The sequence below is a fragment of the Brachyhypopomus gauderio genome, chromosome 12 (assembly GCF_052324685.1).
Source record: "Brachyhypopomus gauderio isolate BG-103 chromosome 12, BGAUD_0.2, whole genome shotgun sequence".
Classification (NCBI taxonomy): Eukaryota; Metazoa; Chordata; class Actinopteri; order Gymnotiformes; family Hypopomidae; genus Brachyhypopomus; species Brachyhypopomus gauderio.
In genome coordinates, this window is record NC_135222.1 from 11,410,004 (window position 1) to 11,428,102 (window position 18,099).

An 18,099-nucleotide genomic window follows, 5' to 3' on the forward strand; every position below is an offset into this window, starting at 1 on the left:
TCTCCCAATGCACGAGTTAGGACAAACGATATCACTTCACAAAGCTTCACTCTGCAGAGGGGCACCAGGCAGGGCTGCCCACTATCACCCTCACTTTTCATTCTCTTCATTAGCAGGAGCAATTCGACAAAATGCAAATATTACAGGAATTAACACAGGAACCACAAACCATAAGATAGGTCTTTACGCAGATGATGCATTACTTTTCCTACAGAACACACAAGCTTCTCTTCCAAATACAATCAAACTTATAGACAGCTTCTCTTCTATATCAGAATATTCCATCAACTGGGGTAAGTCAACAGTTTTGCCTATAAATTGTAGTTTTCAGAATACGACCACCACTCCACTACAATCAGGTGATATTAGATACTTAGGCATACATATCTCCGCTAAACTTTCAGATTTAGTGCAGTTAAATCATATCCATCTGTTAAAAACAATAGAGGATGATCTCGCACGTTGGAATGCTTTACCTATATCACTCATGGGGAAAATCGCTACCATTAAAATGATGGTTCTACCAAAAGTCAACTATTTATTCTCACTAATCCCAAATAAACCCTCTGCTGCTTGGATTAAATCCTTAGACTCAAACATCTCAAAATTCCTATGGAAAAACAAGCCACCAAGAATAAGTCTAAAAACCTTGCAAAAGCCAAAACTCAATGGTGGCTTAGAACTACCAAATTTTTATAATTATTTCTTAGCCAATAGATTACAGTACATTTAAAAATGGATCAAATAAGACTTAATAGACAGCCCATGGTTGGCCCTAGAACAAGCATTCTGTGGGAAAATAAAACTCTCACACCTACCTTACATTAGCTTAAATATTAAGCATCAAGACTGTTTTAAAAGCCTTAATATAAAAACTTCACTGACAGCCTGGTGGGAATTTCTAAAACTAACTCGGTCCCCACTCATCCCATGCAAACACCCATTTGAAACAATCCAGACATTTGTCAGAATAAAGAAGTACTACATTTCACATCATGGCATAAGGGAATAGAAAATTTAGAACATGTTATTAAAGATGGGTACTTTGTCACATTTCAGGAACTTATATCAGAATATGGAATAAGCAACAGTAGATTTCTTGAATATCAACAATTGAAATCAATCATTCAACAGAGATTCAACCGCAATCAACTGAATCTAGAAATATCAGTATGGGTAACTGAATTTTTAAATCTATGTACTCCTAAATTATTATCAAAAATTTGATGACTCAATCTCCCTTCCGATAGCCAAATGGGAACAAGATCTCTCTATTAATACAGATCAACACTTTTGGACAGATATATGTACAAATATTTTCAAAATAAGTAAAAACCCCAACTTACAACTTATACAATACAAAGTCCTTCACAGAACACACTATACAGGACAAAGGATGTTCCAAATGGGCCTAGCACAGTCAAACATATGCACCCACTGTACAGCCAATATAATTGATTACTATATGCATGCTATATGGGACTGTAGGCCTGTTCAGGAATTCTGGCAGAAGGTATGTGTAGACTTGTCCACGTGGTTTAAATGCTGCATCCCAACTTCACCCAGACTGTGCATCCTAGGAGACGTCAGTGAATTGGCTATGGAGGCAAACTCATCACACATAGTTCTTACTGCTCTATGCATCGCCAAGAAAACCATTCTCATGAACTGGAAAGTAAAAAAGGATCTGCATATTACCAGTGTTGGGGTAATTACTCTAAAAAAGTAATCCATTACTCATTACTTATTACTTATTAAAAATTGAAATGGGATTACTTTACTCATTACTTGCTGGAATATGTAATCTAATACCTCATTACTTTTAAGTTACATCCTGAAATCCATACAAATACACTCAAATTTACAAACATCTACAAACATATCTGGAAAGTACAAATCAACTAATCTTTCAATAGTTTATTTAGGAACAGATCGTACCAGTAATAGCAACACTTAACGTGTATAAAATGGATTTCACTTTACTTGATGTTACTTATTTTCCATGAACAAGTCCATGTATTTTAGCAATAGAAAAATGTCCAATAAAACCTTCTTTAGTGGTACAACAAAACAAAACCAAGCATTTCACAACAGTATAAGAACTGAATTCACAAAAATAAAATCTTCATAAATTAAATAAGTTCTCTTCAAGGGGCTCCTTTTAAACTCACATGAAACTGGCTGAAACATTCTGAATGCTCAGAAAACAAATGCCACAGATTTTTTTTTCACTCATCATTGAAATAGTGGTTAAATCTCAGTAACAAAAGTCTCTCAAATCGCCTAGAAGAAAGCTTGTTTCTCCTTGGAGTGAGGACAAGACTGCCTAGACTGAAAAGCCTTTCTACGGGTGCGCTTGATGGTGTTGCAGTGTTGTATTTCAATGAGATTTTCTTTATTCTGGGGAAGTGGTTCAGAATATCCATCTCTGATCCAGCTGATTTCAAGTACTCCATTACTTCACTCTCTGCATTGTAAGATGTATCTTCCTCTTCAAATGAAAAAAAGTCATCCTGACTTGAGATGGAAGGTGTTTTCTCTGCAGGCCTCATCATGGGCTCATGAGAGGACTCCTCACAACACTCTGTGGTCAGCAGTAACCTAACCCTGACTCGCCTCTCATCATCTTTAAGCCAGCGCAGCTTGAACTTGGGCAAAGAGACAGCTGCCAAAAGGGCATCCTTACTGTCCAATACAGTGGAAAAACGCACTTTGATAGCCTGTCAAAACAAAATACAAAAACATGCTTAACAAGCCTCTTTATTATAAAGATTTATTTGCTTCACACCATATCCTTACCTGTACAATTGCATCAGGTAGTCCCACTGTCATCCTGGAAAGCTCATTCTGCAATGCTAGTGTTTTAGACATTAGAATCTCCAGTGTTGGTAAAAGTGTGCCATAGTAGCAGTTATCTTCTCCTTGCAATATATCCAGTGCAGCAGTGAGTGGCTTCAGTACTGTGCAGTATTCCTTCAAGAACTGATATTCCTTTTCTGTGATACATTTTAGCCCCAGTCGAGAGAAAATGGTGTTCAGCTCTGTGATTGGGATCTCAGTAATGCGGTACAGGGCATCATAGAATGAGTTCCATCTTGTTGCAGTGGGTACAATGAGCTTTCTTTTAGTCACGTCTTCAACTAGCTCAGAGGCTATAGATGAGCGGCTTGTTTTTGTCCAAAGAGCTGAGGACTTCGCAGTGACACTTCTGTAGACTACTCTGGACTCACTGTTGGTTGTTAGCCATTTCTCCACATCATTACTTGAGATTAAGTTAAGTGTATGTGAAGCACATTTCATGTGAGGAGGGAGAGTAAACTGCCCTTCTGAATCAGAGGAGAGAGCCTGGCCAACATCTGTAAAGCTCACCTCTTCATCCCTGGGCTCCTCATCAGAATCTGAAACTGCATCTGGAGCAAATTCATGCATTCTAAAGGCTTTGATAAAATTAGATCCATTGTCAGTCACAGTAGCAGTGACTTTATGTGACAGCTTGTATGCTGAATGAACCTGTTCAATTTCACTGGCAATGACATCATATGTATGCCTCCCCTTAATTCTTTTACACGCCAGGGCAGCTTTTTCACGACAAAAACTAGTGGGGTTTATCCAGTGAGCCGTCGTCCCGAGGAAGCTTTTATTGTGGCATGTCCATATATCTGCGGTGGTAGAGACATACTCTAAGCCCTCAAATGTTTTTTTGAGCTCACACTCCATGTTATCATAACATGTGTCCAAATAGTTTGCAAATGTTTTTCGGTCTGATGGCGGTACACTTTTGCCTGTGACGGGAATCTTGTTCAGTATGTGTCTAAAAGACGGCGACTCGACAGTAGACAGTGGTAGCATTTCCTCGACTATGTATCTTCCAACAAGTCTTTTCATTTCACCGTTTGTTACCTTCCTTCCTGCTGGTGGATGAAAATCCAGTTTAGCTTGTTTGGGTGCTATTGGGGCACTCTCTTCTTCGACACAGGGGTCTTTAGCGACAAGTTTTGTTTTACCGTGCACCCTGATTAAGTGCTTCGACAAATTGCTTGTCGAGTTTGCTGCAGTTGAAAGGTGCTTTCGGTTTGGACATAACTCACACTTTACTGTAATGTTTTTATCTTTGCGTGAAACAAATTCAAAATAATGAGAGTATCTCCATCTGTGAAAACATCCACTCTCCTCCTCTGCCATTGTTGCCAAAGGGCGCTGCGCTTATTGCGCTCCTCACGTTCAGTCACGTGACATGCCCGGTAGTCAGTTACAGCAAGGCGCCAGTGCAGAAATTACGCAGAAAACAGCTTCGGGAAATCTTTTACATTTCGGCCATTTAAGATAATATTTCTATATAAAAATCGGAACAACGCAAGTAACAGTTTTTTATTAAGATAGTAACTGTAATGTGATTACAAAATATTTAGCTGTAATGCGTTACATTACTTCGTTACAGAAAAAGTACTCATATTACTGTAATGCGTTACTTTGTACCGCGTTACCCCCAACACTGCATATTACTCATTACAAAAATTTAATACTCGATCACATCTGTCTAGAGAGAATGTCTGCTTCCTCTAAAGACCAGTTGGAGGAATTTAATTATCTTTGGTTCCCACTGATCAGTTCCATTAGCTAGTTGAGGTGGTTGGCTGGGGCATCGGCTCCCGGGTGGCCTAGTTGGTGGCTGGGGGTCGACTCTGGGGGGACTGCTCGTGCCGGCCTCTTTCTGGGCGGGAGGGCCAGGGCTGCCGACCTGGGATGTTCGTGTGTTTGTCCTGGCTGGTGGTGGGGGGGGGGGGGGCTCGGGTGGCGCTGCCTCTGGCCTCTGGGGTGTGGGGCCGGGGGTGCGGTGGGAGCAGGTGCTGGCCCTTAGGGGGGTGGCCGGCCTCCCCTGCAGAGCTAGGTGGCGGGACCCGGGGCCCGGCCCTTGGATGGGTCGTCAACAAGACGATAACCATGCCCCGGTCGATCACAGGGCCCTCGCGCCCTAACCGGCCCTAGGCCGCTTAAGCCCCACTGCTGTGTGCGAACCGGGAGCACATGGCCCAACATATGTCACAGGTGTGGATGTGTGCAGGCCGCCACGAGCTCGAAGGAGAGGGTCTCCTCCTGGAGACCCCACTAGGTCCGGGAGTGCCGCAGTCCACCACCAGGAGCGACCTGCAACACATCACACACACACGCACACAGACAACACATAACACAAAACGCGCACTGCTCTGACCACTGACCCCCCTTTTACACAGGGGGGAAGGGACCCCTTCTTGGCATGAGGAGACACCCTGTCCTTACACCCAGGCATCCTCAGCCTACAAAGGGGTACAGGGGCTCCTCCTTGCTCAGGGGTCCCTCCCAACCGGTCAGGTCTCCTGATGGAGCAGTGCCTTCTGAGCCACATGCCGTGGCTCAGGAACCCCATAGCTCCCCCCCAAAAACATATTTAGGGGGGCCCCTAAATATGGGGGACCCTATTTTACAAATAACAAAACAAAATTTTACAATAACAAAATTTTACAATAACAAAATATTTTTACATATTTACAATATTTACAATAACAAAACAAAAAACACAGACACCACATATAACACACACGCACGTAGGATGCCCTCAAATGGGCCCCTCCCCACACACCGTGAAGAGGGGTGCAAGAGAGGAATTACATAAAACAAAGCACGCTACACTCTAGGACAAAACGAACACGCAAAGACAGAACACAAACAAACGGACAGGACCCACCGATGCGCGCGCTCTGCGGAGCGCGACGCGCCCACTCCAGCTCTCTCTCTCACCGTTTTCACCACGGGATCCGCAGATCTTTGGAGAGAGAGAGCTATGCGCGAGTGGCTTGCGCGCCACGCCCACAGCGACGCGTCTCTCGGGCTCGCAGTCGCTCACCCCCGTTACCGCGGGATATCGGGTGAGCGAGGCGAAAGGAGCTGAGAGATTCGCGTCTCACGCGTTCTAGCGCGCAGCACGCATCGGTGGACCCGTCTACTTACACACACGAACACCACCAGCGAAACACACACACCACGGCACACTCACACACTCGCTCACGTCCGCGTCGTTATTAAAACACAACACAACGTACATACACACACACATACAGACGATAACGAACAATGGACGTGCGCAATGTGAGGCACCGGTAGTTTCGCTGGGCGAGAGCGGAGTCTACTGGTCCCCAGCTCTAGTCACCGCCGTGTGATTTTACGGGTCTTACACAAACAACATTTAAACACGGCGGGACGAGTGGGGACAGACTCAACACTCTCTCGGACAAAACACGACAAACACACAACACGTAGACAAACACTTACCACGAGACATGACCACGAACGAAGGAGAAAGTAAAGGAGACTGGCGGCTTCCGAAAGGTGGTTGGTTATTCTGTGATGGGCAGTGTGAGCAACTAAAAAAGGAAGCGATCACGCCAAGTCTCAGGGAAAGAAGATGGTTTAATAGAAAGTGCGCAAACCAAATACCCGTGACATAGATCCAGATTAAGGAAATAATAACCAGCAGTCAACTGGTACAAAGACAAGGCATATATAGACGAACAAACGACCCTCAGGTGAGACGGATCACGGGTCCCGCCCACCTGAGGGACGAACATCACGTGACCAAAAACAGGACCGCTGCCCCCCCCCCCCCCCCCCCCCCCACAACGTGACAAGGTGCAGCATGTGAGAAAGCTCTAGAACCCACTGTGCTGAGCTTAATGGCAGGAAGTGCCAATAAGCGTGCTGATGAAGACCGCAGAGAACGGGGTGGGGTGTATATCTGAAGGAGATCTGCTAAATAGCCAGGAGAGAGGTTATGTAGTGCCTTAAAAGTTAAAAGCAAAATTTTTAACTGAATCCGCTCCAACACAGGAAGCCAGTGCAGCTGAATCAACAGAGGTGTAAAATGATCAAAAGATTTTGAGCATGTAATAATTCGGGCTGCAGAATTCTGAACTAGCTGGAGTCTGTGAATAATCTTTTTAGGAATGCCTACCAAAATTGAATTACAGTAGTCAATGCGCGATGTAACCAGAGCATTAACTAAAACCTCTGCTGAGTATTGTGTTAAAATAGAACGTAGTCTGGAGATATTTCGCAAATGATAAAAGGCAGACTGAGAGACCTTGCTGATATGATCAGAGAAAGAGACAGTACTATCTAAAATAACACCAAGACTCTTAACCTGCATAGAGACAGGTATAGTGATTCCAGCAATGAGAAGAGAACAAGGTGAAACTTTTGAGATAGTGGACTTAGACGCACAAGAAGTACCTCAGTCTTACTGTTGTTGAATTTTAAGTAATTCATTGTCATCCATAAGTGTAGATCATGGATACAAGCAGTAAGTGAATCCAAAGTAAGAACAGAGGCTGATTGCTGGACACATAGAGCTGTGTATCATCAGCATAACAATGAAAATGTATCCCATAATATCGAAAAATATTGCCAAGAGGAAGAAGATATATAATAAATAAAAGTGGCCCTAATACTGAACCCTGTGGTACACCGTGACAAACTCTGGAAGTCTCTGATTGAGAATCCTGAATTTGAACAAATTGTTTTCTATCAGCAAGATAGGAGACAAACCATTGATACACAGCGCCACAGAGGCCAATATCAGCCAGCCGATCCAAAAGAAGCTGATGTGATATTGTATCAAAGGCTGAACTGAGGTCGAGAAGAATTAAAATTGAAACCAAGCCTGAATCAGCAGCATGGAAAAGGTCATTAGTGATTTTGACCATAGCTGTTTCTGTACTGTGTTTAGGACGAAAACCAGATTGAAACTGTTCAAAAAGATTATTGTCATCAAGGTAAGCTTGAAGTTGTGCTGCAACTACCTTCTCAAGAATTTTAGAAATAAATGGTAGGTTCGAAATAGGGCGATAATTATTTAAATCATTGGGCTCCAAACCAGGTTTTTTTTTTAATTGGTCGAATCATAGTAACTTTCAGTGCAGGCGGAACTATAGCTGCAGTCAAGGAAGAATTAATAATTAAGGTAAATAAGTAGCCAAACAAATTGGTATCCAACTTCAGCCTCGTTGTGAGAAAGGAGAGACTATGCATATTCAAAGTTAAGGAATTTCCCTCCATTTGGAAACAAAAGAAATGCAACAACTAAGCAGAGATGTATAGTAATGAAGTAGAATTACTTCACTACTGTACTTTATATATTATTATTTTTTTCTCCTACTTCCACTTTTACTTCACTACATATTTTTCATTAGATTAATACTTTTACTCAGATATATTTTTTACGTGCTGTACAGTTACTCATTACAATTATAAACATGTTAGCTGGTGCTGTCACTAGGTCAAGCGATCAGGCTGTCTTATGAGAAAACTGAACGCTCCGGTCTCGTCCCGCCTCTGCTGCTGCCTTCACTCAACACTTGAGCTTCGTAATCTAGGTTCACTTGATGCGCCCGTGTGCATTAGCCACACATGCGGTAGGTTGTGCACCTCACGATTTTTGTGCGTGCAAAGTTACAATGTGCAATTCATGCACTTGTACAGCACTTTGAAGGTCCATTTTCAGTATTTTCCAGCACCTTCAGCTTAATTTACATATTTATACAAATACACATATACTCAAAATTATTCCAAATCATTTGCTTTTTATCTCATTAAAAGAGATGGTATCATGTTTGGTAACAGCAGAAGAGCAGCATAAGTGCTGCATAATAAGCTTGTTGACTTTTTAATGTACATATATTGGTATTTTCTACACCTTCAACATCGAGTGATCGTGGCGGTGAGGGTGAGGAAGAAGACCACCCTGGCCCTACCTAGAGACAGTGTTTGCGTTTGCTGGAGTGAAAGAAAATTCCTATAGGATGAAGTGCCTACTCTGCCTCCCTAAAGAGGGTGAAATATTGGCCTTCAAAAATTCACCTTTGAACTTGAAGAAACACATCAATGTAAGTTACAAATATAATGCATAGAAGACACACCAGCTTGAGATATCAGTAAGCGCTTGTTAGGTTAAATATCTTAGCTAACTAACCTAATTACGTTCATGACGTGTTGCAGTATTCACCTTTAGCTGGCAATCATAAAGGCTATGTCACGCTGAGTTGTGTTTTTAGCAACAGTAAGCCTCTTTTCGTGTCTCTTTTCGTACTGACAATTCATGTGCCCATTTTTATAGTGTAGTGTTTTTATAGGTTAAGAGCATTTATTGAGGGTAAACGCAGGGCACTAGGCTCACCCTTAGAATCAGACGGACGGATTTTATATCCAAAATACACCTTGTTTTCTCAGCTAAATTAAGGCAAACTTGTACTTCTGCGTCAACGACGTAGCGGGACATAAGTAATGTTTTTTTGTGTAAGTGTTAAGCCCAGATTTTTAAGTTGCTACTTGTTTTTACATACATAATACTTTTATTATGTTTGCATTTTTTCTTCCCCTTCTTGGCCCGAGAAACGTATCCTGGCATCTTCAGCTCAACTTTATGTTACAGAGAGGGAGGCAGGCATGACTAGGCACGTAGTAGTGAACACACTTTTATTACACGCACGGTGGAGTCCAGCGTGGATAGTGCACAGCACTCTTAACATGAAACACAATGGCACGAGCTTCAGGCAAAGATGAGCATGGGACATTGCACGAATGCACATTAAATATAGACGAACTACACAATCCCCAGTGATCACGAGACAAGCCACAGGTGAGACCGATGAACACGCTCACTAACAACTCACACCCACAGAAATACAAATATGGACATAACCAGACGCAGATGACATACAGACATGCCCAAAAGGAGGGGTCCAGAGCTGTTCCATGACAATACATAAATCTAACACAAGGGTATCTATATATCTATAATTACCCTTCCCTTGGTTGGAAGGCTGTCAAGTTTGGTCTCTTTAAATTTATCTTGCAGAGTTCATTCCTGTAGGCTGGATTCTGATTCTGTGTACATCTTAGATTTGAAGTTATAAAGTTCTTTGAGATTCCAAGAGATGGTAAATTGGGTTTGAAGCCTTGGGGAATCAGATAAGGCTGGAATGTAAGGTTTATGAGGTTTATGAGTGTAAGTCCTTCCTGAGTTTGTGTCCTTCAGAGGAAGGGGGACCATGACCAGAACCCTTTTATGGCTTTTCCCCCACACTCAGGAGATCAGATAACGTTAGGAGTATAAACTTTGGAGAAAATGACCATTGTGAGTTGTGAGTTTCTCAGGGCATGGGTGATGGGTAGAAAACCTTATTTACCTTTCCCAAATAATTAAAGGGATTAGATGAATCAGTTTCTCACACTGAAGGAGAAGGAGAGGTCATCTCTGTGTGTGATGGTGAAGTGGCCTTGGCTATATCCACTACATATTTAAGAGTTTATTGTTTCCCATATTTGTGAATGTAGAAAAAATATTGAAATAATGAAAGTATTCCTTTTGTATTATGGTTTCTATTTCAAGTCATTCCAATTGTATGCAATTTGTACATGATAATTTATTTTGTCTGCATTTCTAATGTAAGGACAACATATTCTTAGTAAGACTCAGACTTAGAAACTAAAAACAGAGAAATGCTGTTCTAGAACACAAATGAATCTGAAGAAGAAATACCAGCTCAGGTTTTAGGGTTTAATAACCACAGGCTAGTCATAGGATATTTTCAATAGGGAATAAGTCTCTTTGTGTGAGGAGCATTTAATTTTGGCAAGGGTTACGGTGATCTCATACATCACAACTATGCATATGTATGCCTACCGGGGACGCTCTACCCAGGAGCACCAGAGACTAGGGCCCTGGGTATTCCATCAGGCCTGGGAAATAAGCCACAGGAACACCCTAGTCACCCTGAGCTTGAGGGGGATCCCATGCTGTCCAGGAGAGCCACTTCTCGCCTCCAGGAACCAGCACACAACAGAACTACACACACCATGACATAACATAGGTGTGAGGATGGGGAGCAACAGCTCAGCACATGTTCAACCACACCAACACAACATATAACACATACACGCCTTATCCTGACCATTATAACCCCAGTACATGGGGGGGCAGAGTACTCCTTCTCAGCAGGAGCCTTATTAATGGGGCTCAGGGGCACCTACCAGCTCAGGAATCCTTCCAAATGGTCAGGGGCTCCTAACGGAGCTAGGCCCTCCAAGCCACATTCCGTAGCTTGGGACCCCATAGTCCCCCCCCCCCCCCCCCCAAAAAAAAAAAATTATTTAGGGGGCGGTTCCTACTGGGAATTACACACAACAAATCATGCAACACGCTAAAACAAAACGAACATGAAAAGAGAAAACAAACAGGAAACGCGCGTTGCAGTCGCACGCTCTAAGTCCCGTCGCCACACAAAGTGCTCACACATACACACAAAAACACAGAGACTGCGTGCGCCTCGCGTATTTGCTCCTCTGTCGCCATCATGGAGAGCCGTATACGGGTCGCAAACTCCAGTAAAAGCAGACCCAGCTCCCTCTACATACGCATACTATGAACAAACAACACGCAGACAAACACTTACCATGAGACATGACACTAACCATGAGACAAACGAAGGAGAAAATAAAAAAGAGACTGGCGGCTTCTGAAGGGGGGCTGGTCATTCTGTGATGGGCAGGGAGTGCAACATAAAATGGAAGCGATCATGCCAAGTCTCAGAGGAAAACGGAGGTTTTAATACATAAAGTGTACAAACCAAAAATCCGTGACAAGATCCAAATGAAGGATACAATAACCAGCAGTCAACTGGTACAAAGACAAGACATATATAGATAAACAAACGACTCTCAGGTGGTACGGATGACCGGCCCTGCCCACCTGAGGGACAAACACAATGCAACAATAAGACAACTGCCGCTGTAAATGGGGGCAACCAGCAGGGGGCCCGCTGTACCGTGACAACAGCTGCTACATCTAAAAAGCTTTACTACTTAAATCCCAACTGTATAACACAACAGTTGTTTATGGCTAAAAACCTGCAGAGTGCCTGCATAAAAGAATTCTGTCAGAAAAAGTCCTGTTAGGAACAGCACTTAATTCCTCTCTTAGGGAGATTGGCTACTAGGGGTGTATTCAACTAAGGATTTTCATAGTCAAATCTGATTCGTCAGCTTTTCCATTTAGTCGACTAATAGTCGAATCAGGTTTTTTATTTTTATTTTTTTATTTAGAGCGGCTTAAACGGCATCCCGTTCTCATTCAGGACTTTTTTTCCTCTTCAAAGTAAAAACCTAAAACACTCAGATAAATGAATAAACACGGTAGGTTGGCTTTATTCAGCTTATATTTATTTACTTATTAATTTTTTTAATGAAACGTTAGAGAACATTAACCGTCAGTGCGCATTGTGCATATCGAACTGTCAGACAGGCACTGTGCAAAATGTCAAAAAAATTTTAAATAAAATATAGCTGCCTGAAAATATAATACAAGGAAAGGTTCAAGTAACAGGGTTTAAAAGCAAACTACAACAAAAAATGTTTATAGACCTACTTGCCGAGATGCACCGCGACAAGACAAGACGACACGACTGAAACGACAAACGTTTTTTTTTTTTGCCTTACGCGTTTTAAATGGTATGCCATGTTGGTTGTTGTCGTGCGAAATGAAAGACGTTGATGATGACATAACTTGCACTTTACTTTGTTTAATTCATCTTTATGTTTTTCAAAATACTTTTGAAGTTTTTTAGTAGCCATTATAATCTCGGCAGATGCTGATCCTGTAGCGTGTTCAGCTCCGCTCGTTTGGATTGTGCAACAGCAGGGTGTGATTTATTAATGTGTAGTAAGGAAGATACCTATTGTTAATGCGCAAACATCATTTTAAAATATTTATTAACAGAAATTAGGATGACTTTATTTGACAAAAGGCTATATATAACAAAAACAAAGATATTTCATGTAACAACTAATGCTTAGCTGCATCCTTGGGCACCCCCATGCAGTTAGAATGGTACATTCAACTATGACGTTCATAGTCGACTAGGGGGTATAGTCGACTATAGTCGAATCAGCGACTATTGCAGGTCACCCTATTGGCTACACCTGCCACTCATTGCCACACCCTTTTCTCCTGCTACTTAAACACCTGTCTCTCACTTCCGGTTTGCAAAGTATTGCCGACTATGTGCATTCTCTCCCTGTGATTGCCTCTCCGTGTATTGACCTCTGCTTTCCTCCTAGACTATGTTCCCTGTGTTTTGCGTTGTTCACCGTGCACTGCATTTCCTCTATTAATAAAAGCGGCGCACATCTGGATCCTCTTCTGCCTGGTTTATATGTTACACATCCATTGTATTGTGGCTGGATTTGTTGTGTTTCTGAATTTGTAGTCCGTTTCCGAAATGTGCACGTGTCCTCATTTTAATAAATTTTCTTTGCGTATTTGCTGCGTGTTGAGCGCGTAGCCTGATATTTGCTACATCATCAGATTGCTGCCATTGGTGCCACTACTTAAAGCAGGAAATGGAAACAATGTTTATTGAATTCTACTCAAGCTTATCATTGTCATCTTATCATTGATATTATTTTATCACCCAGCACTACCTGTGACTTATCTTATGATTCATATGAACTGCATCCTCTACAACTCCTCAACCACCTTGTGTATCAGTGGAAAATGTGTGGCTAGACTTTGTCTCTACATTGATCTTAAATTCTGTTTTTATTGGGCTTGTGTCTCTAGAGAACAATTTCCCCAAACACCTAGACAATGACCTAGTCAGTTTTAGCTACTAAGCTATTATTGCATGCTGGGGTGCTGTGGAAAGCTAAATATATGCTGCAAGACATAATCATGACATCATTTCTATTTTAAAGCTTACCATTTGCGCCATATTGGAAGGTTGGTCTGCCATTTAGTACCTTAGTGAGCACCCTCTAATGGCGCATTTCCACACGGGCCTGCTTGGCGCGGTACGGTTCGATACGGATCGATTCGCAACGGAGCGGTACAGTCGCGTTGTATTTCCATTACAATGGTGGACTACCACAATGTGGGTGGAGTCGCTGTTGGCACGCAGGTTGTAGTGTCGTGACATCATTTGTATGCAACCACAACACCGTACAACAATGGACGAGAGTCGATAGCGGAGGAGTCGCTCTCCTGTGACGCATCCTGTGACGCAACCTGTGACGACACTCCCTGGCCAATCAGTGTCATGCTGTTCTTCCACGTCACAGAAGTTTTCCGCTTTGGAATGGTTAGAACCTCGAGCGAGTAGGTACGAAAAAAGTACCAAACTTGTACCTGATACTAATGGAAACACTCACAAACCGTCGCGAATCGAACCGTACCGCGCCAAGCAGGCCCGTGTGGAAATGCGCCATAAGTTACCCAGAAAGTATGGCTCCATTTTGTATTTTTTGTTTTTTTTTTTTTTATTTGCACAAAAACTGGGTCACGAATACAGAATAGTGCTGGGGAAAGGGGTTGTTGCAGAATAAACAAATAAACACACATAACAAAACAAAACAACAAACGGGGGAAGAAAAAATTAATAAATAAATAAATGGGTAGATAAGCAAGTAACGAAAGGAGGGATCAGCTCTGGATGAACTGCAAAAATGGGGACCAGATATTGTTGTAATAATTAATGTTATCTTTTATGGTAAATGTAAATTTTTCCAAAATTGAGTATTCCATTAACAGATTGTACCAGTGATTTATTGATAATTTTGTTCTGACTTTCCAGTTAAGTAAAATAATCTTTTTAGCCACTGTTATAGAAATGAGGATGAATGTTTGCAGATGTTTAGGCATTGGTAGAGAGGAAAGGTCGCCAAGCAGAACTAAGGTGGGAGAAATTGGGATGCTGAGGCTGAGGATCTTGGACAGCTCTCCCAAGACCTCCGGCCAAAACTGTCTGACAAGGGGGTAGTTCCAGAATGCGTGAAGATCATTGTCTGTTACCATGGGGCAGTGTGTACAAGTGTTGTTTGGCACATCTTGTTGAATGTTTTTCTCCCCTGAGTTCCTGCTTTACCACACCAGTGTCTGTTGCTCTGCCCCCTGTTGCTGTCAATGACATCCCAGTTTGCTATCCCTATCATCACTGTCATGAATCTGTTTTTCTTTCATTAAACTCTGAACTTACAATGCTCTGGGCTCTGCACAGGCCAGAATCAGTGGAAGCTTTTCACCATAGCATAGAGAGTCAACTCTTTGTTCGAAGCATTGGCTCCACATCATTCATAGAACACGCCGGCTAAAGTCAAAGGCTTCAGAGCATGAAATTTCGCAAAACGTGCAAACCCAAAATCCCTTTTGAGGGTTGGAGTGCTTTGCCATTCCAGTACACCTGCAATCACTTACATTTGCAGCATTGCAGGAGAAATTGATTCACAAAGGCTTATGCGTATGCCTTATGCCTAACTGGACAAACTGATATCCCTTAAGTTGAATTGATGTGGTGTTATACTGTGATAATTAAGTGTTACCTAAATTATTTTGAGGAGTCTACAGATTGACATGGCGCACACCACAGGGTGACCTGCTTCTTGCATCATGCTGTCAACAAGGAATCATTGGTGAAATCTGCATAAACCTCACCAAGCACAGGATTCTGCATGAATATATTTTGTGCCTTTGTGTTGTGCAGCCCTTTTGTGTTCTCTCAGTTTTTAAACATCCTGGATCCATCACTGATTTTCATAGAATTTGTGTTCATTAACATTTTATTTGAAGGTAAGGTGTATGTAGTATCCTACATCCTAAAATTGTTCATTTTATGGATAATGGTGATGAAGTGGTTAACACACAGCAAGTGTCAGCTCACCCTACTGACAGTTGTTCCACCCTGAATCTAGTTATCATGCATTCTGAATGGCATTTGTATGACTATACCGTTTCTCCAAAGCTACTGAGCAAGTCAAACTGCTTCTGAGAGTGGTAGATGCTAGAAAATCATATGTCTGTGACTCTGGGCTTGTTCATAGTTATTTCATTTTGGAAAGTTACCATAAATTCCACTCCAGAGTTTTCAAAACCATAGATAGCAAATTGGAAACGTGATTTAAAAATCATTAAATACATGGTGATGAGAAGTGATGAGTAGTGATTGTAGATAGTAGATAGTCAGCATGTAGTATACTGAAAAGAAGGTCAGCATGTATTTGAAGTTGAAAACATTGACATTTATTTATAGGTTATACATTTTATGATTATTTTGATTTCATTATATTATTGGCAAAGATACTATACTTCAATTGCATTTCTATACATAAATAGAAAATCTGAGGTAGGGCCTCAAGGATGAAATTTAAAATAAATTATGCATTTTCACATACATGATTATATTTCTGGCACAGGATTCAAAACATATATCTTTTTTAATATATAGTCATATCATATTTTCAAACAAAGGATGTCATGATCTGTTGGAGGTACATATCTGTATCCATAGGCAGATTTACCTCATTTAAAACACACAGAAATATATGACATTACCCAAGTAATTAGAAATTTTACCTATGCAGTGATAGGTCCACAATAAAGTGCCAAAGGACACAACAAACATTACATTAGATAGGATATATATGACTTACTAGAAGCTATTCTGTATTGATATACATACAATAGTTTATTATCAGAGGACATCTATAAGGCTAAAGGTAACCTGAACATGTGGACTAACATATTGGCAAACATCAGTGACCACTAAATGGAATATGAATGGCAGTATCTCTGTCTCCTAAACATATAGTACATACAGTCTTTTTTCATATACATAAAGGATATATATATATATATATATATATATATATATATATATATATATAGAATATAGAATAATATACTTTCTATGTAGATCATTTATTTTTATATCTCCTTTTAATATATATCTCTTTTTTATAGTTTTCTTAGAACGCTCTCTTTCTTTGGTTACCTACTGCCTGGTGTTGTCCTGTAGGCCTTAAAAAGTAGGCTACTTTTTTGAGACTGGAAAAGATCTACATTCAGAAATAAAATGGAAGCTCCTCTCCTGTGACTACAGTAAACTCGGCCTGTGCTGTGAGGTGAGAAACGCATGCAGGGGTTCAGGAGGAGAGAGGAAGACAGGGAGGAAGCATACGTGGACAAAATAACACAGCTAACACAAACAGCTCATGCAAGCCTGCTACCTAATTTTTCGTCACTGCTTATGTCTGTACGTCACTGGGTTATAATAGTAGATTTCAAATACAGAGTAATGCAGCGACATGAGACCTGGCAAGAGGGAAACCCAGAAATTACATCACTGGTCAAGGCAGCAAAAACGTCTCCTAGAATCCAATACTACAGGCTGTTTTTGTTGGGTGTAACTGCTCTCCTCCATAAGCCTTGTCCATTATGAGTTCAGCCCAGCAAAGGTCTTAGCTGTTTTACTTAGGATACTTGAGTAGGGATGAATGAAAGAAGAAGCTGTTTCACTCATTCATATGACCTCTAGGGGCTCTCTAAGAAATCTGCTCCTTTTTCCTGAGGGAAAGGCAGACATTTGAAGAAGGCATTTTTGCACTATATTGGCTACGTAGAGCACAATTGCTCTTGGCATAGATTTTTTTAGCTTCTACTGTCTATCTCGATAACAGTAGGCCAGACTACAACTAAATGGCTGGTTAAATATTAATGAAAGCAGTTAGCTACTCACATTTATACACACAGACAGACACACACACACACAGACTCTCACACATAGCACACAGACAGCTTTTTTTGTTTGTGGCAATAAACATTGAAACAATAAATATATTTTTTTCTTTTTTTGACGCCTGTACGTCATTTTGAATGCTTTGTACTTTTAGAGACTATTAGCAAGAGATGATTGCAAGTCATACTTCATTTCACAGCTATGAAAAGGCATGCGGTGAGTCCAGGCAAACTTGTAAATCTTTACTTTCTACCCCCTCCCTGAATTGCTTTCAGAACATCCCATCTTCTATTAACTCGCTGGGACCCTTGTATTGAAGTACTGGTTGCACTTGACAACCCATGAATCAAAACATAGTCATATTTAATCAAGATCCATTTCTTCCACCACATAGGTGAATGCTCTTTTAAATTTTATGATATCAATAAGCTTTCTGTATGCCTTAAGAATGAAAGTGAGGCTTTGATTGGCTGTGCCACAAAAGGAGAGCGTGATTGGTTGCTCA